At 40.0% G+C, this 27,491-nt stretch overlaps 1 protein-coding gene and 1 non-coding gene across 2 annotated transcripts in view; one reads left to right on the top strand and one right to left on the bottom strand.

The window, feature by feature from the left end:
* The window catches only part of NRG1 (neuregulin 1), a 1,111,365-nt gene that overhangs the window by 228,888 nt on the left and 854,986 nt on the right, over nucleotides 1-27,491 (bottom strand). The gene's annotated exons all lie outside the window — the stretch shown is intronic.
* On the top strand, nucleotides 12,523-12,656 carry LOC123937685. Its single transcript, XR_006817518.1, has one exon. It is a non-coding gene; the product is annotated as a U4 spliceosomal RNA (small nuclear RNA).

Below are 27,491 nucleotides of genomic sequence, written 5' to 3' on the forward strand. Positions count from 1 at the left end.
ATTAAAAATACAAACTTAAATCCAAGAACTTTAAAGGACCCTAGGATGTGAGAGATCTTGAAGTTTATTAGCTTCATGGTAGTTTCACCTCTGGCAACTGCAAACATCCCACCCTCTGCAACATTATAGTAATGGCAAACAACAAGCGCATACTATCTTCGAGTTTAGATACTACTCTCCCTATGAATAGATGACATTAATAAGAAACCAAAAGGAATACACACAAAACTGAAACAAGCAAAGACGATCTTGTGAGGAAAATGTGATGAAGGGAGCCTTAAGAATTCACAGATGAGCAATTGTCCTGTATGTTTGGTTAGACTATTGGAATCAATATGCAAGTTGGGTTTGGTAAACAAAAGGCTTTTGACCCACAAGATTCTCTGGCAAGACTGGAAAGCTGTCCTCCATTACATTTAGCAAATATTTGACAGAAATGCTAACGAATCATAGTCTGTCTGCTATGAAGAGAATCAACTGGATAACAAAATTGTGAGTTTAGAATCCCCCCAAAAACAAATATAAAACTGGGCACCTGGGTGGCTCAGTCGTTAAGCATCTGCCTTCCGCTCAGGTCATCATCCCAGGCTCCTGGAATTGAACCCTGCATGGGGCTCCCTGATCAGCAGGAAGCCTGCTTCGCCCTCTCCCATTCCCCCTGCTTGTGTTCCTCTCTGGCTGTCTCTATCTCTGTCAAATAAATAAAATCTTAGAAAAAAACAAACAAACTGTAAAACTATCAGGTTCAAACAACATTAAGTAGAATCTACACTTACATTGTTATGCATATTATGTGATTTTTTAGAATTGTATCCACAGATAATTACTGTTGTTATTATTAAGATTACTCTCCTGCATGACTATAGGGATACATCATATATTAAAAACGGATTATATAGCTGAATACTAGTGCCCAATTTCTTTTCATGGACTCTATTTGATAAACAGGGCCAGTATCATAAATCTTTTCTGGAGTAAGATGGAGATAGAAGACTCGATAGTTTTTAGGGCGCCTGGTGGCTCAGTTGGTTGGGAATCTGCCTTCCACTCAGGTCATGGTTCTGGGGTCCTGGGATCAAGCCCCATGTTGGAGAAGCCTGCTTCTCCCTCTCCTCAAGACTTGTGATTTCCCTTTCAAATAAATAAATAAAATCTTTTTTTTTTTGAAGAAGAAAACTTGATAGTTTTTGAAACATTTTAATTTCTTTTAAGAACATAGTTTCAGGCAACTTTTCAGTTTCTCTTCCTTACCTCCACAGTAATTAATTACCTTTATCTTCCTCATTCCCCTTGCAACAGGTACTTAATTCAGATGTGCATGTGATACAAATACCTCAAATTTATATATACATATATGTATGCCTATACATACACAGACATAGATGTGTGTCCACATATATGTTTGTGGATATGTAGTTATTTTTCTCTTTCCATTATTGGGAATGAGATACATTATATTTGAATGTGAGCTTATAAAACAGAGGTTACGTAATCTTTGTATACCTTTTTCCTCTTGCTATCCATCAGATTCCCATCACCAAGATTTGCATCTGATAAGCACTGGTTTTGCATAGAATGAATTTAAATAGAGTAGAATGAATATAAAAAGCCTGCTTCTGATATCACCATTTTCTATCAATCAATAACTAATTATCTACTCTACAATCATCTTTGACACCTTTTCTGCAGCCAATTCCTCCCCAGGTCCTGTCATTTTGACTTCAGGCTTCTTTTATCCCTCTTCATTAACTACCACCCAAATCCACACCTTCATACTTTCTTTGCCTTGACTATAGTAAAGCTTTTCTACCTGGACTCTTGCTCCCTCTAGTTATTTTGGCACATAAGTAGTCAGAGAAGTCTTTTTGAAATGCAAATCTAGTCCAGCCAACTTTGCTTCCCAGAATCCTATCAAATGCCCTTGAAGGGGCAGGTCCTGCCTGACTCCAGCCTTCTCTGAGTATGCTTCATCCCTCCCTCTCCTTGCCTCACAGAGACCTCTTTGCAACATGCCTCTAAAGCTGGCCATTCTTTCTGGCCCCAGTGCCTTTGTACCTGCTGTTTCCTCTGCCTGAATTTTTCCACAACCAACCCACTTTGCCTAATCCCACTTATCTCTCAGGCTTCAATTGAATTTCACTTGCTTAGAAAAGCTGTCCACTGCCTTTGAAAACTGTTTTAATCTCCTGTCATACTTTTGCATCTCCTTCATAACATTTCTTCTTGTCTGTTATTATATCATTGTTTTTGTGATTTTTTTTTTAAACAATGATCTACTCTGGACATTAATCTCTTTGAAGGCAAAGACTGACAATGTCATGTTTTTTGTTACATCTCTTCTGATCATAGCCAATTACATACATTTTGTTAATTGGTGGATAAATGAGGAAAAATAGAATGACTTTCCATATGTATATAAGTAGTATATACAGTATATGTATATAAGTATATACATATGTGTATAAGTAGATGTATATAAGTATATACATATGTATATAAGTATATACAGTAGCTGTGTGTGTACTTAGGTTTATTTGACCAAATTTTAAAATGGTAATTACGTTGATCATACTAAGCGGGACACTTTGGGATAACTTCTGTTGAAATAAGCCTTTCCAAGAACAAACACATAAAAGAAAAATTTTGACTTATCAATACAATCTCTCAATGCTTTAGGAGATGAGGTGATGACTTCTGTGAAATGGTAAAACCCCAAGAAGGATAATGACTTTTTCCCCTAAATTGCCTCTGCAAGATTACATTTATTGGCTCCATTTCCTCCCTTGGATTCTTGCGAGGGGTCAGAGAGATCCATAAAACAGCTAGGTTTTAGCAGGGATGTTCTAACAAAAGGATAATGGATGAAAACCTGCAAACACAGCATTGTTAACAGGGTTAAAGACCCCTTTCTAGGTGGGGATAGTATAAGGTTGTTCTCACCATTAAATTATTTTTCATTTTGCAGACCAGTGGTAAGTAAGTCCCCATTTGGTTACTGCAGCAAGTGGCTCCCCATAACCACCTTAGAGCTAGAACTTTGAGTTTCATTTTAATCCTCTAATATTTTGCTCCCTTCTCATCTTTGTATCTGTGCAGCAAATGCAAAGGGATTCTCCATGCATACTTGGGGTTCAGTCTGTGTGCATATCTACTAACAGCCGAGATAGAGAAGCAGTTGCATCCATGTCTTTTCAGAATTGCCCCATAAGATCCATTCCAAGGTTAACATAATTTCCTTTCAAGAGGCACTTTACTCATTGTTGTGAAAAGATTCACCCCTGTGAAATTTATGATGATGTTAAAACACAAATTCAGTGTCATGAGTGAGGAATTAGTACTTCAAATATTTGAGCAGTAAGAGTAGTTTAACAGATCAACTCTTTGCCTCAGTATGTCCCATAAGAGACACCTGGGGGAAAGCATTTCCAAACAGATTATAGTATACAGGAGATTACTTCATAATGTCATGATGATAACTGGGCTGTATGAAAGGAAACACTGACCCACAAACTCTGTACCTGGCTCAGGAATATAATAACATCACGATCATTCTTTTTCTTTCTTTCCCACATAACTTCTTTCTTATTAATCTTTATGAATTCTCTCCCTCTCCTCCTCCCCTTTTTTTCAGGTCCTCAGCATGTTAGAGCCCAGTGCTTCACGTATCTGATTTGACTAGGGATTTCTAGTTTTCGGTTCACAGCCAAGTGTTAAGTTCTCAGAGGAATGTTACAGTCATCTCCAAACCCTGGACCCAGGCCTAGAATTCGAGTTACTTTGCAACAGACCAACTTTCAACACAGTATATGTTTGGGAACTTGTGTGTGTGTGTGTGTGTTAAATATATATATATATCTTTCAATTCTCATTCATTTGGGAAGATAATTTCACAAGTATTAACAACTCAAGAAGGCGAGTCATCTCTTAAAGATGATTTAGCAGAACAATTAGCTAACTTGACAGAAACCAAATGACTGTCCAAAAAATAACTGGTGGCCAACCATGCAGAAGATTATATTCTTATGGAAAATGTTGTCTTTTCTGCTTAATCATAAAGATTGGGTTTGTTCCAGCTCTTTCCCATAGGCGCAAGATGGAAACCACCTAATTCAAATGGTGCAGGAAACTCTGGTCTTGCCCACAGTCTTAACCAGTAAGTAGGACCCTTTGGGGTCCAGAGAACTTCTGGGGGTGATCCTGAACCCTAGACATCCAACTGAAAAATCTAAGAATATGTTTGGCTTAGCATTTGTGAGTAATCTTTTTTCGGTCCTAGAGTTGATGGAAATCTTTGAGATCCTATAAAGCAGATATATTGGGGCATAGAAAAAATATGGCAGTCCAGCTGAGACTGGTGTCTTTGTGACTGGCTCAAGCCAGCCCTGGTTTCGTAGGGAGGAAGAGAAAGAGGTGACATTTATCTTGCTTTGGAATTGCACAATCTTTTTTTCCTGTGGTTGTTGTTTCCAAAAGATGGTCTCACAGAATGTGGTACAGATCCGGTCTCCCTTTTATTTTCATAATCATAAGTAGGCCCCCGAGCAACCAGCAATATGCTAAGATTTATGTCAGTGCATGGGTACTGGAACTATATAGTTCCCTCTCAGAAGTGCAATGGAAGGAACTTAGTTCATATTTTCTCAACTCATTTTTTAAATTACCTTTTTCCCCCTCTTATCTAAGAAATTTTCACTAAAGTGTTATCAATTCTTTCCCTCCCTGTCCTACTGCTGTACCCACCCAGCCAATCTCTATGCCAGGTCACCCCATCTCTCCCTTTCCCTCCCCCCCCAGGGACATTATCTTTCCCCATTCTAACAAAGAAACCATAACAGAAACTTTCTTTTGACCTGTCCTTTCCTTTTATTACCCAACATTCTCAGTTCGTTTTCATTTACCAGCTAAAGAAATCCATCTCCTGGGGCGCCTGGGTGGCTCAGTGGGTTAAGCCGCTGCCTTCGGCTCAGGTCATGATCTCAGGGTCCTGGGATCGAGCCCTGCATTGGGCTCTCTGCTCAACGGGGAGCCTGCTTCCCTTCCTCTCTCTCTCTCTGCCTGCCTCTCTGCCTACTTGTGATCTCTGTCTGTCAAATAAATAAAATAAAATCTTAAAAAAAAAAAAGAAATCCATCTCCTCCTCCTCCAACTCACCACCAATCTGATGAAACTCCTCAAAATTCACTAATGCCTTCCTAATTGGCACATGAAGTGTTCTCTTTTGAGTCCTTATGCCTAGGGAATACTGATCCATCATCTTGAAAGCTTTTCCTGGGACTGAGAATAATATCTCAGTGGCAGAACTTTCTCCCTTCTCTGAATTCTTTTTTTTTTTCTTCCCTACCTGTCTTTCAAAGGCTGGCTCATGGCCCAGTATTTAAAACCATTTACTTCTTAACTACATGATAATCCTATAAAAATGTCACTCACTGCCAGCTCTCTCAAAAGTTGATAATTCACAAATATGTGTATATACATATATACAACTACTATATATATTCCAACGAGCTCAAAATGAACAGCTTAGTAACCCCAAGCCTTCCTCCCCCATCAAAACCAAAACAAAACAAATGTGTCTTAGGATCAGAAACTAGACAACATCCTGAATTTTTCTCCTCCCAGTTCTTCTCTCCTGATCCCAGTCAGTTGGGAGCCCCAGTTCCAGCATATTCACCTCTAGATCCTTCTCACCAGCTCCTGGGCTTCTGCCCCAGTCGAAGTCCGCTGACATACTGTCACTGGATTTTTCTAAGTACTCTTCTTCGGCTTCTGTGCTCACACCCAGTCACCCTCCCTCCTGCTACCAGACTTGATCCTCTAAAATGTAAGCCATTATCTTGGCATTCCTTATGTGATATCTCTATCGGATTCCTGTTGCAATAAAGTGGAAACTTCTCCGTAGAGGACAGGCAGGTCCTTCTCAATCTAAGTGCTGTGTTCATTTGCAGCCTCTTTCCTGTCTTCTCCCGTGCATTTGGTGCACTCTGGTCATGCCGAACTGGATAGCTCTTTTCTTATTTCTGTGCCTTTAACTCTCTTTTCCCTCCTACTAGGAATTTCTTTCTTCCCCTCCTCAGCCTAGTAGACTTCCCCTCTTCCTTCCGGATCCAAGTAAAGCTCACCTCTTCTGTCTCTCCTTCCCTGATGCTCCAGAACAGAACCATGGCTGCCGCCTGTGTCTTCCTTATACCTCCCTTTTGTTTAGCACCTACGTTATTCTAATGATTTGTTTTTAAGTCTGTCTCTCTGTTGCACAGGGAGGATGCCCCAGGGGTGATCCGAGTGTCTCCTTAAAGCACACATCCAAAATATGAATATGTATATGTATATTAAAATGAGTAGACTATAAATGTATGCAAAGAATTCACAACTTACATTGAATGCAACTTCAGAGCCAGCAGCCATTACAGGTTTTTTGATTTTTCCAAATTTAACTTTTCACTCAAATATACATGGGGCTTTAACAAAGTAGCCCAACGTTTCCAAGCTCTATATTGGTTATATCTTCACTGACTCGTTCAACCAAAGTTACAAAGTTGGCAGGATTCACAAAAAGAGCCTTCTTGGTTTCTCTCACTACATTTGTATACACCTGAATCTGCTTCGGTCCCTTGCTTACTGATTCAGTGCCTTATCTCGCCATATAAAACACACACGAACAAACAAAACGGGTATGAAAATATCAACACTTGTTACTCATTAACCACCATAACGAGGTATTAGAAAGATCAACTAAGCCCTTATTTGTAAATTACTCTATAAGGAAAATGAATTTATTATATACAGCATTCCTTTAGATTTCTGGAAATTTCATTATAACTCTGGAAGGGGGAAATAAAAAGTCCCTTTATATAGTTGAGATGTCTCAATTGCTTGATCTCTCTCTCTCAGGGAGTGCTTGTCACTCAGCAGCCGCATCTACCCTCCCCCAATCCCTGCCCATGCGTCCTGAGAGTCACTGAGGGCCACAGTCTCTGCTGTGGGCCTGGATGGAAGCCTGAGGAACAGAAGCCTAAGAGAAGCCTGAGGAAAAGAAACCTGAGGAATAAAAGCCTGAGGAACAGAAGTCTGAGGAAGAGAAGGCTGTCTATGAGAAAGCACTGATGAGTCAGACAGATCTTTGAATGCTGATCCTGCTTCACAGCTGTCTGCTCATCAGGAAAATGGGGATTATAATTCTTATTGTAACGGGTCACTGTTAGGAGGATTAAATGGGCTCATGTGAGTCAAGTGTCCAGCTTGGAGTTGGCACTAGGAATATGGCGCCTCTCCTCGTTATCACTGTCCCCTGATGCCCAGCTGCTGCCAACCCAGGCTAGGTTTCCCCAAACATCTCTGAATCTAAGCCAACTTCACTAAAAGGAGCTTTATGCCAAAAGAATTACAATTTGGTAATTACTGAATAGATAGTTCTGGATTACTCCAGGCCATCAGCACTTAAGGCTACAAAGAATAAGCAAAACCAATAAAAGTCACATATTTTTTTAGGGATTTGAAGTTTTCATCACACTGTTCCTAATTTACCAATTCTTATCACCCGTTTTTGGCTTTTCTATACGGCAGATAATTCTGAAGTGGCTCAGTGGGAGGCAGCATAAAGGAAAAAGGAGGTAAATATGAAAACTAGTACTTGAATGAATGGAATATTACCGTAAACAGAATTCTAATACTGATTACAAGATTCCTGACCACTGGTATAGACACCCTGCCTGATGCCCTTGCTTTGAGTATGGCTGGGACTTACTGATATTATGGAATACCACTCCTGTGATTGGGTTATCCATCAGTTGACTTTGAGCTAACCAAGAGTGAGATCCTCCTGGGTGGGTCTGACCTAATCAAGTGAAGTCCTAAAAGAAGGGCTGGGCCTTTTCCCAAGAGAAAGATCACCCTTCTGGCTTTGAAGTAGCTGCCTACTGAGAGGGTCACTTGCCTAAGAATGGAGGGTGACCCCTAGGAGCTTAGAGCCATCCTTAGCTGACAGTCAGCAGAATGGGGACCTCAGTATTACCACCACAAGGAATTAAAACCTGCCAGCAACCTCACTGATCCTGGAGGAAGATGTAAGCTCCATATTGGAACAGAGCCCAGTCGATACCTCAATTTCAGCTTTGTAAGCCCCTGAGCAGAGGATCCAGTCATGCCAATGTCCAGACTTTGACTGACAAAACTGAGCGCTCATAGATGAGTATTGTTTTCAGACTCTAAGATTGGGGTAATTTGTGATACAGCGATAAAAAGCTCATGCAGTTATAAAGACATTTTAATTTACATAATGCTTCAGACAGCACAGGATGGGTGGGAGAGGACAAGGAAGAAGACAGTTTGGTGTCTGGAGTGACTCTCCCGACTCTGTCACTCCCCAGCTCTCTGGACCTGGGCAGGAGGGTAGGGAGCGGGGGCCATTTCACTTTCCCAGCCTTGACTCCCTTCATCAGTAAAATGAGGAAGTCAGTAACTGACAAGATGTCCGCAAGGTGCTTTCCAGGGTCGAAATGTCCTCTTACATTATATTTTACATACAAGATTATAAAGCTTGGTTTTGGGGAGGATAAAACAAGGCATGCAGGGAATTGATTTGGAAATTTTCATGGATAGCCAATGAAACCGACTCAGTAATCCTCACTCCTCTGTTTGTACACTATCCCATCTCCAACCCTTTCTTTGAGCTTCGGCCAGACTTGCAGACATCAGATGGACTCCAAGGAGGTTTATGAGCCTATCCACAGGTCCAAGGGGGACCTAAAGAGTTGTGGCTTTTTTTCTATTTTTGGAGGGTGAGGGTTTGTTTTTATCTCTCATAGGGATATTTTTGGTAAATGTTTTCTGCCAAGATAATCAGTAAGATAAAGCACCTGCCATGGGGATGAATGCTATATAAACTTTGATGTGTGTTCATGGTGGACATAAAGAACTTTTCCATAAATACTAACAATTGAAGTCAAAAATATATCACAGCCTAAGGATTCATCAGGGAAATGTGTTCATGTTCCTAAGGAAGGTCCATGGTCCTGAAGCAACAGAATTTTTGGCATAGGTAAGGAGTGTGTTTGACTCTGCCTTTTTTGCTTTCATACGTATGTTTTTATCTTTTGATCTGTATGAATAACCCAAATGGAAATTTCTTTTAGGAGACAGGAAAGTAGAGAAAAGTGTTTCAAGTCCACAAAATCAGCTGGAGTGAAATTATAGCTTTGCTTTTTAAAAAAGTTCCTTTCAGCAAGATTTACTATGTTACTACGAGTAGATGAACTTATCTCCTTTCCCAAACCTCATTAAATCATAAAACATTTCCCTAAAGCCACTTCGGCTCCAATGTGTTTTTCTGTGAAAGTTGTGGTATGTGTTAACTAATTCCAAGAAACCAAAATTATCTAAAACGTTTCAAATCCTGGGACAATCTCAGAATGCTCAATCACATAACAGGGCTTTAAATCAACCCGGAGACTGACTATGTAGGCAAAGTAAAACGGGTAATAAAAGAATACAGTGAGACAGTTTTGACAAGTTGAGTTGGATTCTGAAAGACATGTTGGAATTGGGATCTGAACTATTCGGATTGGTCTATACACTGAGAAAATTGTCTGTACCACATTCAGACACCCACGGTTCTGTCAGCAGAGCCTCAGATCATCAACCAAAGACACTCATGAGCTATCCCTAAATGTTTTAACATCACCATTCTGTGGTGATGGAGCTAATATTAATTAGATGTATATGTCTTCATTCACACTTCCCATGTTTTGAAAATATCAGAACTCTGGTGAAATTCATGGTAAAACCAATAAAACTTAGGCTTCAGCCCTCCACACCTATAAGAATCCCTTCCAAGGCCTAGAACTAATCTTATATTAGTAATTTTTTTAAAGGTCCTCCAAAATGTGCTCCTATTTGAGAAGATACAAATACAGTTTGAGAAATAGGGTAAAAATGCAGACAAGTTACCAGTTAGGGTTTGCTATGTTGGCATCTGACTAAATAGGGTTTTGTTGTGTTTTTTTTTTTTTTAATTTTTCAAGTCATGGTTTTTGTATTACCAGCCCTACATAATTTAGACCATCCTCCATTCTCATCACAGAGAACATCCTCACCTTGCCACACTTTTAGCACATGCGTTCTCAAAGCTTCTCGGAGTTCCTGGGCAAGGGGCAAATGGCTGGTACAGAGAATGTCCTCATTCTGTGGTTATGAGAATGACATCTGTTTGTTCACTAGTACAATAACTCAAACCGCCAACATTACAGTTCTACTTACAGTTCTAGTTGAAAATGGAGTACAGAAGTAATTAGTATTTTTAACATTATTCATAGGCCTAATCTTTCTTCCTCAAATTGCAAATCCTAGAAAATAAGGACCAGGCCTGAGTATACAGCTCAAATGTCACCGATCAAAGATCTATCTGCTTTCCTGACGATGAATACATATTAAACTTATACATAAAGAGGTGTTAAGTTCTTTGAGGGCAGATTCTATGTTATCGAAATTTTATATCTTTCATTGGTACTGAATTTAGCACTTTTGGTCTGTTAGGTATATTGAAAATATTTGGTGGATAATAAATGAGCCCGTTTGTTAGGTGAACACTTATAGTGTTCAGTTGTGATACACCCTAATCATTTCCTCTTTAAAATTGCTAAATGTATCAGATTTAAGGTAATTATTTTGGGATAGAGTTAAGATCATTATTTTGGATTAAAGAATTTTAATGGTAATAACACAACAATTCAAAAGAGATTATCTCAGCTTCTACATGATTCTAAAAGTCTGTTCTGTGAGTATATCAAAGGAAGAAAATAATACACAGTTGAGTTAACTATTCAAATTAAATTCACTAGAATCAGTTAGCCCATAAAAACATTTAACTAATTGCCCAATGTACATCTAGCCTGAAATTAAGGTGTCTTAGAGCTACATAAGTAATCCAAGTCACTCGTATGCTACTTAAATTTCTAGAGTTTCATATCCTGATTACATGCTACTTCTAAACAGAGGAGTTTAGGATTATACTTTCAAGGTCAAGCTCTTAACAGCAGTAATGTTTTTGTTGTTGTTGTTGTTGGTAATGACGTCTTCAAATGTTATTATCCTAGGAAATTGCGTATTTCCTCTATTGTTTGTATATATGCATTTATGTACACATAAGAAAATATTTGTTATTTTTCCCAATGTTACGGACCTAAATTGTGAAAATCAAGACAAAATGTTAAATGTGAAAATGGAAGCATTCTTTTTTTAGGTTTTAGAAAAACATCAGGAAGTCATGCCACCATGTAGTAAACTAAGACATAGGTTGTATTCATAAAATGCCAAAACATACAAATAAGCATGGAAAAAAATGAGCAACATATGGAAATTTTTTTCCTAGACTATGGAAATTATCTGCAATTTGTGCTTTTTGGGAAAATTTTTAAATTTATGCAGAAATTATTTCTTTCTTAAGGCATTTTAAAAATTAAAATATTACCATAATCATGAATAAATGATATCTAGTCATGAACTGAAATTTTTGCCGGGAAACCCTCTACATACAATTCTTTATAAACAACTCTTCATGAAATTTCTATTAATACATGATCAGTATTTTAAAGAAACAATGTGACTTAAAAGAAACTGTAATGAAAATAACATAATTTAGAAAATGATATATCTTAAAGCAAATGTTTCTAAGGGAAATCCTAATATCATTAAGAGCAGCTTGATAAACACAGCTGTTTTCACCTTAGTTAGAAACACCCTGTTTTTCCAAGTTGGTTTAATTGCATCTCAAGTGAAAACATGTTTTGTTCTCATTAAGTGCCATTTTAATTTCTGATTGGAAGTCATAGGCACCTTAACTACACGGACATTTCTGGAAAGAAAAAAACAATCAGTTTCAAAACATTTGGAACACATAATAGCTTCAATCAGGCAGACAGTAAAATCTTGGGGAATTTTCTGATATATAAGAAGAGTGGATATAAGCCAACTTAGCTTGTGGACATATTTGAAGAATCTTGGGTGATTTTTACTATAGTAAACACAACCTCTGATTAAATCACAAGACTAATAAACATAATTTCTTGACATTTTGACGAATTACTGGTATACAATTGAATCAAGGCTCTGTTCGTCTTGTGTTTGTCTCTGAAAAAGAGAAAGCTTATTGTTTGCTATGATAATGATTATTGATAAAACACACAAACACACCTTCTCGTATGCCCAGGACCATACTGGTTTATATTTATGATACCAAGTATAATTCTGAATAGCACCTTTCTTCATTCTCAAATGTGCTTATATGGGTCCATATGTTATAGTCACTCTATTAAAATACAATTTTGTTTGGAGAATTTTATTTGCATTTGGCAATCACTTATCTGGTATTGACTTGTATGCCAGGCATTGAGCTAAAGTTTTCATATATCACGGTGTCATTTAATCTTCACTATAATTCTAGGCAGTAGATATTATTTTTCACTTTTCATTTTATAAATGCATAAATTAAAGTTGGGAATTTTAAAATCCTATATCTTAAAAAGTTACCTAAGCTTTGCGCAGTGGCAGTATCGTAGCCAATGAGGTTTATCCGAGGCGCGATTATTGCTAATTAAAAAGTTACCTAAGACGGTGTCTATACAATACCCTAAGTAATACTAAAATCATTCCAAACGTTTCAAATGTTTCCAGATATTTGATCACTCCATATCATTTTACACTGTCCCAATAACATTTGAAAATGGTTTTTTTGGGGCGCCTGGGTGGCTCAGTGGGTTAAAGCCTCTGCCTTCAGCTCAGGTCATGGTCTCAGGGTCCTGGGATCGAGCCCTGCATTGGGCTCTCTGCTCAGCGGGGAGCCTGCTTCCTCCTCTCTCTCTGCCTGCCTCTCCGCCTACTTGTGATCTCTCTCTGTCAAATAAATAAATTTTTAAAAATTAAAAAAAAAGAAAATGGGTTTTTTAAAAAAATTCAACTTGCATAGTTTCCCGTTTTTAGATTCTTCTTTTAATAACTCTGACTGAAAGTGTTTGGCAAAGAAACAGTAAGAAACTTCCCTATTCTTGGCTAAATTAACAGAGCAATCTCTCATTTAAAACTAATTAAGCACTAGTGCTTAATTACTTTTTAGGGAAAATTTTTTAAAAAGTAGAAAGAAGCATATATAGGCAAAGAATATGATGGTTTTCTAAGAAGTACTTACAAGTGACTGGGTTTTTTTCCCCCCTGAATTAGGAAAATCTTTCAGCAGATTACAGGATACTCTCAATCTCCTACTTTCTCTCCCTTTCTCTAGATTTGCTTTTCAGAAATTTCCCTAGGATTCCATGGCACTAAATTTCTACTGAATCACAGACAGTAAGTATCTCCCAAATATGACTTTTTTAAAATAAACTTTTTAAAAAAAGATTTTATTTATTTATTCGACAGAGAGAGAGAGTGCGCGCGCACGCAAGCAGGCAGAGCCAGGCAGAAGCAGAGGGAGAAGCAGGCTCCCCTCTGAGCAAGGAGCCCGATGTGGGACTCGATCCCAGGACCCTGGAATCACAACCTGAGCTGAAGGCAGCGGCCCAACCGAGTCACCCAGGCGCCCTCCCAAATATGACTTTTAAGCCCCAAATATCCAATGGCTATTAATAGACAGTCTGGGAGATATGAAAATAATTACTAAAATAAAAAGCCTAACTCTCACTAGTACAACTTTATATAAGTATTATTTGTGGATCTGGTTATCAGGAAACTTCCTATGGGAATGGATATGGAACTAAGGAGAGAAGTAGGAAGGAATGGAACTACATATCAGTGCTGATTATCAAAGTCATTGTCAGTCTAAAATGCAAAGATCTTAATTTATTATTGAAAATGGTGCTTAAAAGGTATGCTCTGGATTATTCTCTAAAGATACAGTTGTCAAATGTGTCAGTCAGATATTTAGTGGCAGAATCTGCCTGCCATGTTTTTATTCAAATTGTAAATGGAGGCCAGGTTTGGAGTAAGCCACACAATCCTTCACAATACAGATTTCAGTGAAAGTTACCAAGGTTGGGGCAACTGGGTGATGGCCATTAAGGAGGGTGCGGGAGGGGCGCCTGGGTGGCTCAGTGGGTTAAGCCTCTGCCTTTGGCTCAGGTCATGATCTCAGGGTCCTGGGATCGATCCCCGAGTTGGGCTCCCTGCTCGATGGGGAGTCTGCTTCTCCCTCTCTCTCTGCCTGCCTACTTGTGATCTCTGTCAAATAAATAAATAAAATCTTGAAAAAAAATTGTTAAGGAGGGCACGTGATGGAATGAGCACTGGGTGTTAAATAAGACTGAGGAATCACTGAAACCTCTGAAACCAATGATGCAGTATATGTTGACTAATTAAATTTAAGTTTAAAAAGAAAGGAAAACATACAAAGAAGTTACACAGGAACTAGTCATGTGGTGAATTAAAACCTTGACATTTTCTAGCTCCTCCATTATCTATCCAATGCTGAGGGAAAGGGAGAATTACTCCGAAAAAGAGCAAAAGATAAAAAGATTAAAAGATAAAAGATAAAAAGAACCACATGGAAACCTATGAGTAGAGTTACAAGTTCAATTTTCTCTAATAACTTGTTCACTTATTCAACACTAAGCTGCCAGCTTGCCGAGTGCCATGCTTTGTTCTGCGGTATAGGGATACAGTGGCAACTGAAACAAAGTATTACACTCCTAAAGCTCATACTCTGGCAATAAACAACTGAACTAAATGTATAACCACAGACAACACTTCCAAGTGGTCATAGGTGAAAAATAAAACAGTGAAAGAGGATAAAGAATAACAGAGGGTTGGGGCGCCTGGGTGGCTCAGTGGGTTAAGCTGCTGCCTTCGGCTCAGGTCATGATCTCAGGGTCCTGGGATCGAGTCCCGCATCGGGCTCTCTGCTAAGCGGGGAGCCTGCTTCCCTCTCTCTCTCTCTCTGCCTGCCTCTCTGTCTACTTGTGATCTCTCTCTGTCAAATAAATAAATAAAATCTTAAAAAAAAAAAAAAGAATAACAGAGGGTTGGCTATTTAACACAGCGTCGTCAAGGAAGGCTTCCTTAAATAGGGAACAGTTAAGCAGAGAATTCAATGATGTAAAGGAATGAGTCATGCTGAGATCATAAGGAAGCATCTCAAGTAGAAGGGACAGCATATATAAAAGTTCTGCCACTGGAATAAGCTCGGTACAAGAGAGGAACAGCAAATGGACCAGTGAAGCTAGAGGGTTATGAACAAAGCGATGACAGTAGAAAATGAGGACACCAGAGAGATAAAGGCAGGGCCAGATCTCGTGGACTTTGAAGGACATGGTAAGAAGTTTGAATTGAAATCTATGTGTGTGAAGTCATCAGGGAGTTTTGTGAAGGAGAGTGACATGATCTCATTTATACATATGTATTTATATTTATATTTATTTATTTATTTGAAAGACAGAGTGAGAACATGAGCAGGGGGGTTCAGAGGGGGGAAGAATCTCAGGTAGACTCCATGCTGAGCATTGTACCCCATGCAGGGCTCCATCTCACCAACCCCAAGGTCATGAACCTGAGATCATGATCTGAGCCAAACCCAAGAGTCAGTCGATTAACCTACTGAGCTACCCAAGCGCCCCTGATTTCTATTTTCTATTTTCTAAAGATCACTCTTAACTACCAATGCAGGACAGATTGTAGAGGGAAAGAGTGAAAGCAGGAAGACTAGTTCAAAGTTAATATAATTATCCACTCGAGAGACAGTGGCGAGTGAGCCCTAGTGACAGCAGCCTGGGGGAAGTGATTTCAGTCTGGCTATCCATTGAAAGTGGAGCTGGCAGGACATGCTAAGTGAGAATTGTAGGGGGTAAAGGAAAGAAAGGAAGCAAAGAAAGACGACTAGATTTTCACCTGAGCAAGTAGGTGAAGAGAGTGACATTTATTGAAATGGGAATCAATTTGGGCAGAGCAGGATTGGGGGTGGAGGTGGGGGAGAATAAGAAAATCAAGAATCTGGGGTGCCTGGTTGGCTCAGTGGGTTGAGCCTCTGCCTTTGGCTCAGGTCATGATCTCAGGGTCTTGGGATGGAGCCCTACTTTGGGCTCTCTGATCAGCAGGGAGCCTGCTTCCCCGTCTCTCTGTGTCTACTTGTGATCTCTCTATCAAATAAATAAATAAAATCTTAAAATAAGAAAGAAAGAAAATCAAGAATCCTGCATTAGGAGGTTACATTTGAGATGTCTGTGTGCCCAAGTGCAAATATGAATCGGACACTGCCTGGAGCTCAGGAGAAAGTTTGGAGCTACAAACACAAATTAGAGAGTAACCCATATAAAGACGGAATCTACGGTTATGAGACTACATTTCTTAGGTAGAGTGTGTAATTACAGAAGGGTAGAGGACTGAGAATGGAGCCCTGCAGTTCTCCAACATTTAGAGGTCAGCAGGAAAAGAGGGAATGAGCAAAGAAGCATGAGACTCAGAGTCAGGGGATGGAGGGAGACAATCAGAGAGGTGAGGTATCCCAAAATCCAAGGGAACAAAATGCTTCAAGAAGACAGTAGGTCTTGCCTATGATGAGGTCTTGAGATAGTTCACGGGCTTTCTGCAAGATGGAGGTCACTTTTGACCTTAAGTAGAGCAGTTTTATTGGAGTAATGGGGTGTATACTCGATGGGAAAAAGAATGGGGTTAGACAAAGAGATTTGAACACATGTGTTTATCACCTCTGCAGTCTACCCTAGGTCAACTCTGAAATAGTCCCCAAGATACCTTCTAGTATTTACACTCTTGTGTAATATCCTCACTTCGAGTGTATGCTTTTAACCAATAGAATATAGCAAAAGCGGGGCGCCTGGGTGGCTCAGTGGGTTAAGCCGCTGCCTTCGGCTCGGGTCATGGTCTCAGGGTCCTGGGATCGAGCCCCACATCGGGCTCTCCGCTCCACGGGGAGCCTGCTTCCCCCCCTCTCTCTCTGCCTGCCTCTCTGTCTACTTGTTATCTCTCTCTGTCAAATAAATAAATAAAATCTTAAAAAAAATTAAAAAAAAAAAGAATATAGCAAAAGTGATAAGATATCACTTCTGTGATTAAGTTCCATAAAATAGTGACTTCCATCTTGCTAGCTAACTCGCCATTGCTGACTTTGATGAAGTGTGCTGACTCATGGAGCAAGCCATGGGACAGAGGACCCAGGGTGATCTCTGGTAAACAGTCACTAAGGAATTGAGACTCAGTCCAACAGCTCAGAAGGAACTGAAACTTCCAGTAATGACAGGAACATGGAATCAGATACTTCTTCCTTTGAGGCTTCACATGAAGAGGCCCTGGCAGGCACCTGGACTGTAGTCTTACAGGACACCATGATGAGAGGATGTAGCGAAGCCACACGCAGACTCCAGACCCACAGCGATTCTGAGATAATTCATGTGTGTCACTTTAATCTGCCAAATTCATAGTAATTTGTTACAAAGAAAGAGATAACTCATATACCTCTTGAGATGCCACTAAAATGAAGGTGAAGAAAGAAATGATGGATCCTAACCCCCCAGGAAAAAGAGAAGCTAAAAGAGATAAAAATAGTAGGTGAGAGTGGGGTCCCTGAATGGCTCAGTCAGTTGGGCAACTGTTGATTTTGGCTCAGGTCATGATTTCAGGCTCATGAAATTGGAGCCCCGCAATCTTAGTGGAGAGTCTGCCTAAGACTCTCTCCCTCTACCATTCCCCCTGCTCATACTCTCTTTCTCCAATAAATAAATCTTTTTTTTTTTTTTAAAGTAGATACCTTGATATATTAAAACTTTGTGAGATGGAAAGCTCAGATTTGGTTTAACTAACTCAGTAAAGCCATAAAAGCTGAAACCTATATCCCTATAAAAGGGGAAACCAACAAGAAGAAAGCTGATTCCTGCTGAAGAACCATACAGAGGCTCAAGAAGCAGAAGCACCAGGTGGTGCCTGGCTGGCTCAGTCAGTAGAGCCTGCAACTCTTGATCTCAGGGTCCTGAGTTTGAGTCCCAAGTTGGGAGTAGAGTCTACTGAAAAAAAAAAAAATTAATAAAATTTGGAAGCAACAGGTATATGGAAATCTAGGGGGATAGGATTGAATGGATGAAAGTATGAGCGAGAAGAACTTGGGTACACAGATCTACTCTAGGGCCTTGAAAAGCAGATCATGGAGTCTTCTCTCTCGAGCTGGGGGACAGGAAGTTTATTCTCTGAAGATATTAAAGCAGAGAGATTTTGAGCTTGGGGGCACAAGGCAAGAGGAGTGCAAATGTGAAGTCTCAGACTGAAAAATAGGGAAATTAAGAAAGTTGTCAGAAAGCTGGCAATCTAGCTCACACACACACACACACACACTCACACACATACAACCCAGGCTTAAGATGAGAATAGTGTTGTCTGGAAAAATTGGTCAGCTTGTGACAAAAGACTTGCAGCAGCTCCCCAGAGGCAGCCTTGGGGCAAGACTGAACAGCTATGACTCTGGGCTCTTCACTTTACCTCAAGGAATGCAGCATTGCTTGTCTTTCTTTCCTAAGCTCTGGACTCATTAGCTGTGCCTCTGAGGGCTTGGATCTCTACTGGGGGAAGATAGCACCACCAGGAAAACAGTCTCTCTGGTGCCATCTCAGGGATTCCCTTCCTCTGTTTGGAAACATACATGGCAAAGAAGAAGCATCAAACAATTCTTTTCTAAACATCAAGTCATTAGTGATAAATCCACCTGCACAGCCCAGCTAGGTAACTATGAGGGGTGTTTTGGTTGGTTGGTTGGTTGGTTTGTTCTTTTGGTGGAGAGCATTTTTTCTAGTTGAAATGAAAGTTGAAAACCAGTGATTTCTTTAAAAAGGAGGGAGAGGGGCACCTGGGCGGCTCAGTCAGTTAAGCAACCGCATTTGGCTCGGGTCATGATCCCAGTATCCTGGGATCGAGGTCCAGCATTGGGCTTCCTGCTCAGTGGAAAGCCTACTTCTCCCTCTCCCTCTGCCTGCTGCTCTATTTGTGCTCTCTCTAGCTCTCTGTCAAATAAATAAATTCTTCAAAAAAAGAAAACCAGTTATTTCAGTGGTAAATCAGATGAAATGTGTAGGGAATCTAGGAATTCATTTCAAAATAATACCAAGTCCATTAGAAGTTAAAATAAATAACATAGTTTTTTATGAAAAATGATTCTGTTTTACCAAAGGAACATCATTTTAGTGAGAAGAAAGCATTGGTTTACATTTTTGTCAATCTCTTTAATGTCTGGCTTAATAGAAGACAGCTGGATCCTTGTATCTGCCTCTGCATTCAATCTGTTGCAATATGTTGTTTTGGTTGAAGTAGATGTAGCAACTCTGGCATCAAGCAGATGGGTAGTTGCAAATGGGACTTCCTGAACACTCTCAGGACACCTAGAGGTCCTCAAAGCATGTGCTGAGAATTCTGATGTAGGGTACTCCTTTGAGAAATTTACAAGGAAAATAGACAAATTGGGTGGCAACTCAAGGAAGGATAAGATTTGAGGGAAAGATTCGGGTCTATTTGTTTTTAAAGAATAAGGAGAACCTGAGGCACCTGGGTGTCTCAGTGGGTTAAGCCTCTGCCTTTGGCTCAGGTCATGATCCCACCATCCCAGGATGGAGCTCCACATCAGGCTCCCTGCTCAGCAGGGAGTCTGCTTCTCCCTCTTCCTCTGCCAGCTCCCCCTGCTTGTGCTCTCTCTCACTCTCTCTCAAATAAATCGAGTCTTAAAAGAAGGGGAAGGGGAAGGGGAAGAAGAAGAAGAAGAGGAAGAAGAAGAAGGAGGAGAAGGAGGAGAAGGAGAAGGAGGAAGAGAAGGAGGAGGAGAAGAAGGAGAAGAAAAGAGAACCTAAGGGATGCATGAAAATCCAGTAGGAGGGAAAGAAATAAGAAAGGGAGAACACGAAGATGCAGAAGAGGAAAAGGTTGAATCAAGGTCCCCCATGGAGGGCTGGAGTGAAGGGATGGAGAACAAGGTGAAAGGTTAGCCTTGAAAGAGGGAGTGCTAACTTTTCTTCTTGACACAAAAGCATATGGAGGATAAATGGTCTTACAGAAAAAAATCCAAGGCAGCAAGAAGTGGCAATTGCTTAAGATGGGGAAATGTGAGGAGCTTTCAGTCTTCTCAGTCAAGAATGGATGGGGGAACAGTGTGGAAAGTGAGCAATGTAGGAGCAAAGTTGAAAACTTGAGGAAACATGCCTGTGGGGGAAAGAAAAAGAGAAAAATTGCAATGACGATTAAATGAGCAGCATTTGTAGAGCTACACAGCATAGTGTTTGGCCCCTGCTGGGTGCCCATGGAATGTTCCTTTTAAATAAATGAAAGGGCATCAAAGAAGGGTTCTTGGTGGAGGACACCAAGCAAGATAGCATGGCTCTATAGTACACTGTGTTAGTGCTGAGGAAGAGGGGGACTTGGAGTCCAAGATCTGGGTCAAGGCTTGACACACTTCTGCTTCCTTGGGTGATTTCATGGACTCCCAAGGCACTGATTCTCTCTTAAATGGAGTAAACCCAAGTCACATGGAAAATATTCATAATGGAGATGGACCTTTGGACTTGGTCGCCATAAAGTGAATCTTGTAGAGTATCATCACCCTCTTCTGAACATATTCAAACAAGCACCATACTTATTTATACTTATCATCTGGTCCTTATTTCAGGAAATCTCTTTCCAACTGTCTGCCATGTATTTACTAACAGCTCTCACAGTCACATCAAAAATGAACTAAAAGAAGGAGAAACATAGAAGCGAACTGAAGAAGATTTTAGTTAGGCACACCCAGAACCACTTTTAATTGAGGAGGTTAAGAGACCTGTTTTTTCTCCACAACTTCCTTAAAAAGATATGCTTGAATCCATTTATTTTACTTTTCCTTTTTTTTTTTAAAATACCCTAAACTGGGGACACCTGGGTGGCTCAGTCAGTTAAGTATCTGCCTTTGACTCAGGTCCTGTTCCCAAGGTCCTGGGATGGAGCCCCACAGCAAGTTCCCTGCTTAGCAGGAAGTCTGCTTCTCACTCTCCCCCTTCCCTTCCCCGTTCTTGTGCGCTCTCTCACTTTCTCTTCCAAATTAATAAAATCTTAATAAAATAAAATATTTTTTAAAAGGATAGTCTAAACTATTTCTCCTGAAATATTTTCACTCAATTTAAATCTCTGAAGGTATCAACTTTTTCTTCAATACCTGACATAGGTTGAGGCCATTAATTCATAATATTAAAAATAATTTTTTAGACAATCTTTCATTATTTCTCTCATGGAAATAAATATTAATGTATCTACTCTGTCTTTCATTTTTATTTTCCCAATTTATTTTCTTATGTAAACACTTTAAAGTATCTTCTTTATTAATTACTTCCATAAGGAATATTGGGCTTGGTTTGATTGGCACACTGTTATTGCTCCACCATCGACTAGTTCCATGACCAGGAATAATTCTGATCTCAACGCCTTAACTTCTGCATTTACAGAATTAAATACTGGGAAACTATGCACTAAAAAAGCAGATTACAATAGATCTATCTGATTCCCAAATTGACCGATCACTTAGATTTTCCTTATTTATTTATTTGAGAGAGAGTGCACGCATACTGGTGGGGGGTGTGAAGGGCAGAGAGAGGAGGAGAAAAAGAATCTTGATCAGGCTTCACACCCATTGTGGAGCCTGATGTGGGGCTCGATCTCAGGACCCTGAGATCATGGCTGAGCAGAAATCAAGTCGACTGAGCCCCCAGGTGCCCCTCGATTTTCCTTATCTTTTTAAAATTTTAGGATTGTATAGAAAAACTAACAAAGCCAAAGGAATTATACAGCCCTTTGTTTTTATTGTCATGTAGATGCAGCCTATACTAATATTTTCACTCTATCTCCATATGACATAATATTATATAAAAAGAATAGTGAGAATAAATATTATTTATGGCTCCTTACTAGATTGTTGGCACTGTGGTGAGAGCTTTACATACATCATTCCATTTTAATTTCACAACAACCCTATGACGTTAGTACTGTCATTTCCATTTTGCAAGTGAAGATCTTGAGTGAAGTAAGGGATCCAAGTTCACACCAGCACTGAGTGGCAAGGCAGGGCTCGAGCCCCCGCTATTACACACTCTATCACATTGGTTCCATTTTTATTCTTTAGATTACGAATGCTAAAGACAGAAAAAGTCGTGTGCGCGCGTGTGTGTGTGTGTTTACATATGTGACTGCAAACAGTGCAGAAAAGGAACAGAACAATTAGGAAAATGTGAAAAATAGAAGTAAAAATCTACCCCTTTCATATTTTGCTTTCGTGTCTCGAATGCACAAGAAATCCTGGTGGCACAAAGAAGGAAATAAAGGTTTGGGGGAACTTCTGACAAAGTTCCTTCGATCAAATAAGGTGACTGAAAAATTCAAGCTTATCTATCAGGTTTCAAATCTCTCTTTTTTTTTTAATTTATTTATTTTTATTTGTTTATTTACAGCATACCAGTGTTCATTGTTTTGGCATCACACCCAGTGCTCCATGCAGTACGTGCCCTCCCCATTACCCACCACCTGGTCCCTCAACCTCCCAACCCCCCCACCCCCCCGCCGCCCCTTCATAACCCTCTAGTTGTTTTTCAGAGTCCATAGTCTCTCATGGTTCATCTCCCCTTCCAGTTTCCCTCAACTCCCTCTCCTCTCCATCTCCCCATGTCCTCCATGTTATTTGTTATGCTCCACAAATAAGTGAGACCATATGATACTTGACTCTCTCTGCTTGACTTATTTCGCTCAGCATAATTTCTTCCAGTCCCGTCCATGTTGCTACAAAAGTTGGGTATTCGTCCTTTCTGATGGAGGCATAATACTCCATTGTGTATATGGACCACATCTTCCTTATCCATTTGTCCGTTGAAGGGCATCTTGGTTCTTTCCACAGTTTGGCGACCGTAGCCATTGCTGCAATAAACATTGGGGTACAAATGGCCCTTCTTTTCACTACATCTGTATCTTTGGGGTAAATACCCAGCAGTGCAATTGCAGGGTCATAGGGAAGCTCTATTTTTAATTTCTTCAGGAATCTCCACACTGTTCTCCAAAGTGGCTGCACTAACTTGCATTCCCACCAACAGTGTAAGAGGGTTCCTCTTTCTCCACATCCTCTCCAACACACGTTGTTTCCTGTCTTGCTAATTTTGGCCATTCTAACTGGTGTCAGGTGGTATCTCAATGTGGTCTTAATTTGAATCTCCCTGATGGCTAGTGATGATGAACATTTTTTCATGTGTCTGATAGCCATTTGTATGTCTTCGTTGGAGAAGTGTCTGTTCATATCTTCTGCCCATTTTTTGATATGATTATCTGTTTTGTGTGTGTTGAGTTTGAGAAGTTCTTTATAGATCCTGGATATCAACCTTTTGTCTGTACTGTCATTTGCAAATGTCTTCTCCCATTCCGTGGGTTGCCTCTTTGTTTTGTTGACTGTTTCCTTTGCTGTGCAGAAGCTTTTGATCTTGAGGAAGTCCCAAAAGTTCATTTTTGCTTTTGTTTCCTTGGCCTTTGGAGACATATCTTGAAAAAAGTTGCTGTGGCTGATATCGAAGAGGTTACTGCCTATGTTCTCCTCTAGGATTCTGATAGATTCCTGTCTCACGTTGAGGTCTTTTATCCATTTCGAGTTTATCTTTGTGTACGGTGTAAGAGAATGGTCGAGTTTGATTCTTCTACATATAGCTGTCCAGTTTTCCCAGCACCATTTATTGAAGAGACTGTCTTTTTTCCATTGAATATTTTTTCCTGTTTTGTCGAAGATTATTTGACCATAGAGTTGAGGGTCCATATCTGGGCTCTCCACTCTGTTCCACTGGTCTATGTGTCTGTTTTTATGCCAGTACCACGCTGTCTTGGTTATCACAGCTTTGTAGTAAAGTTTGAAATCGGGTAACGTGATGCCGCCAGTTTTGTTTTTGTTTTTCAACATTTCCTTAGCAATTCGTGGTCTCTTCTGGCTCCATACAAATTTTAGGATTATTTGCTCCAGCTCTTTGAAAAATATCGGTGGAATTTTGATCGGAATGGCATTAAAAGTATAGATTGCTCTAGGTAGTATAGACATTTTAACAATGTTTGTTCTTCCAATCCAAGAGCATGGAATGGTCTTCCATCTTTTTGTGTCTTCTTCAATTTCAGGTTTCAAATCTCTTTGAGTGAAGCTATACTGTTTGGCTTGGTTTTGATCGGATCTTGTAAGTCTCTTGTGTTATTGGGCAGAAAGCTCTAGGTGCTCTTTCTACCACCAGATCAGATATTTTAATTTAAAATTCAGTAAATAAAATAACACACATGTGTGCCACTTTACCGTCAGTTTATTTTAGGATCCCCCAGTGGAAATGTGGTTTGTGTAAATCTCTGTTTGTTTCAAATCCCACATGAAATCTCATTATTATGATTGTTTTCATAGATATTCTTACCTGAAGCCACTGGCTTCTACAAGGTAATGCCTACGTCCTCAAAACAAATCCTTTATAAATGATACATCTAGCTTAATGAAACGTCAGCTTCTAATTTGTAGCAAGAGACATCCATCAAATAAATACATTTAAAAAGTTTATAATGTTTAAAGTAAAAGTGTCATTTGAGCAAACTAGTCCTAACTACAAAGCTACACCAGGCTTTTTTCCCAAATAGTTCCTGTTTCCTTTACAAGATTTTGATCTGCTCCAGTTACCTCCAGGAGCTCAGTAATTTTTAAAACTAATTTAACTTTAATTCAATCTAAAATAATAGCCACATTATATGGCAACGTTCAAGGGTCTTTAGGCATGGGTCTATTTCAGAACTGGAAAAAACTTTCAAAATCTAAAAAGCTCTCAAGAGAAAAACTATTACAATGTTATTGTAGTAACTTACTTTTATGGCACCACTCATTATTTAAAATGCCACAGTATTAAAAAGGCTGATATGAGAAACTTATTTATGATTTACTTAATAACGTACCTATCCTCAGTAGTCTACTAGTTCATACATTGAACAAACTCTCCATGAAGTCAACCAGATTTTTCACTATGAACACAATTAACCATGATCACCGAATCCTATTTATATCTTTGAAGTCGACCCCTCTGTTTGTCTGGTTTTGTTCCCCCTCATTTCCTTCTCCTGCCATTACACCAAATAGGATGCTATTCTTTTAACAAACAGAGGCAGTCGTGCCCCCCCCCCCCCCCCCACACGCACTTCCAATAAAACTTTCTGCCTGTGAATTATCTCCTCTCTGCATCTTTATGGAAACAGCCCCTGGGAAACACAGTCAGTGGAGTCCCATAGTCCCCAAATGCCCTGGTCCTTGATAGCCTGGGGCATCTCCAGGCCCCTCCCTCACAGCTTCCTATGCCCTTGCTCTTTGTGCAACTTACATTTTGGTGGGAGTTAAACAGCAGGAATGGGAACTCCGCACCTCACTCCCATCCTCACTCCAAATTTGCCACAGGTCAGTTTGTCACACATCACTGTGATTTGATGTTGCAAGGACTTAGGCGATTTTTTTGTATGGATTTCAGAATAGAAATCTCCCCTGTCTCTGATCCGGGCACTGGACTTTTTCAGAGGTATGCTGCTTTGGGCCTCGGGGACCCTGGGAAGCCTTCTTGGCAGGTTCTGATGACAGAAGAAGTAACAAGCATCCTCGCCACAGGTGACAATGCGCTCATTTCACTCTGCCTTGAGATGCTCTTTGAACAGTGAGCCCAATAAGGATCAAAGGAACGAGCATGGAAAGGATATGAAGAAGGAATCCTCAGAAGAAAACCTGAAAATCTGTCACCAGCACTGGCCCAGGACAGAATTGTGAAATTTGAAAATAAATATTTATATCTGGTGCTGGCAGCCTCCTTTCCCTTTATCATCTCTTCCCTGTATCTTGACACCCAGGTTTTTTATACCGCACAGTGTTTTCTGGTCCTGAGTCTCATTTCCAGATAGCCCCTGAGTTCCTCCCCAATGCTCCCTCCTGGATTTGACCTTTGCTACACACCGTTTAGACTAGTTTGTGTTTATAGGGCAGCACTATGTTCATATATTTCTGCTTTATCTATTTTATGGGCAATTCAGGAAGTACAATGTATGAAGCCAAGTGAATATGGTGGGAAAGACAGTTTAAAGAAATCTTATCTTAGCTCTCCAGTGACCCCATACAAGCCAGCCCTCTGTCATATGATCTAGCTCCTCACTATATTCTTCTAGACAGAAGGTGATCTATGGTTCTAGATAGAACATCTCTCGATAACCTCTAGTTATCTCCTGCAATAAATCTCAAGCTGTATGAAGGCCTGCCCTTAACCTCATAAATGTCACAGACCTAGACATGTTAACATACACACACCAGGAACACGGCGCTGGTTAACAAAATTTTCACCTCCCCCCAATAAATAAATAAAATAAAGGCCTTTGAGAAACACACATAAACACATTATTTATTTATTATTATTTTTTGATGAAGCTTCTGACTCTTAGCCCCATTCCTGCCAAGCGTGGTATCTAATGCAAAGTCCCCCTCTTCTAGCTTTGCTCACGCCCAACTTGGAGGTTCTGTCCTTGGAAGTGTCTAACGGGAGAAATAAACTTCTTCATTACAGAGGAAGAGGTTTTCAAGGAAGTGAATTTAAATGGAGACCTAAAGATAAGTAGGATCTCACGGAGAGTATGGGGAAAAGGACTCCAGACCGAGAAAACTGCGAGAACGTTCAAGGACAAGACAAGAGGGCAACACGGCTGGGGAACAGCAAGCTCACTTGAGACTCCCGCCATATTGCTGCGTGGAGTAACCGCACAGGCAGCCTGTGCCTGTAGCTCAAACAGGTGAGAGCAGGCAGATGGTGGGAGTGTGACAGGTTTAAACCAAATTTTGTGATCTTATCCTGACCCCAAACTACCCACTTTTACTTATAGAATTACTCAAATACTCCCCTATTGCCCCAGATTGTCAATACAGTCTTCTTCTCGGAAGGCTCTCCAATCCTCTAGAGAATACGTTGCCCGTCATGGGGGTGTAGTAATCACTTTGCAAACAAAACCATGAGTTTCTATTCTTGATAAATTCTCTATTCACAATTAATTTAAATTGAACAACTCTCCCTTATAGAACAATAAAACAAAATCTGAGCAACCCAAACTACAGTTTTATTTGAAGCAAGGGGTTTATTAGTCACCTATACATTAAAAACAAAGTTTCCGGTATATCCCTTTTATTTTTTAAAAGATTTTATTTATTATCTGACAGATAGAGATCACAAGTAGGCAGAGAGGCTGGCGGGGGGGGGGGAGAAGCAGGCTCCCCCTGAGCAGAGAGCCCGATGCTGGGCTCGATCCCAGGACTCCGGAACCATGACCTGAGCTGAAGGCAGAGGCTTTAACCCACTGAGCCACCCAGGTGCCCCCAGTATATCCCAATTTTTAAGCCTTATCAAATGTTTCCTAGCAATCCACTTGACCAAAATACTTTTTTTCCTACATACTGGCACAAGCCACCATCCATTAAATGATGCTTTGGCATTAAAAAG

This window comes from Meles meles, chromosome 2, assembly GCF_922984935.1.
Source record: "Meles meles chromosome 2, mMelMel3.1 paternal haplotype, whole genome shotgun sequence".
Classification (NCBI taxonomy): Eukaryota; Metazoa; Chordata; class Mammalia; order Carnivora; family Mustelidae; genus Meles; species Meles meles.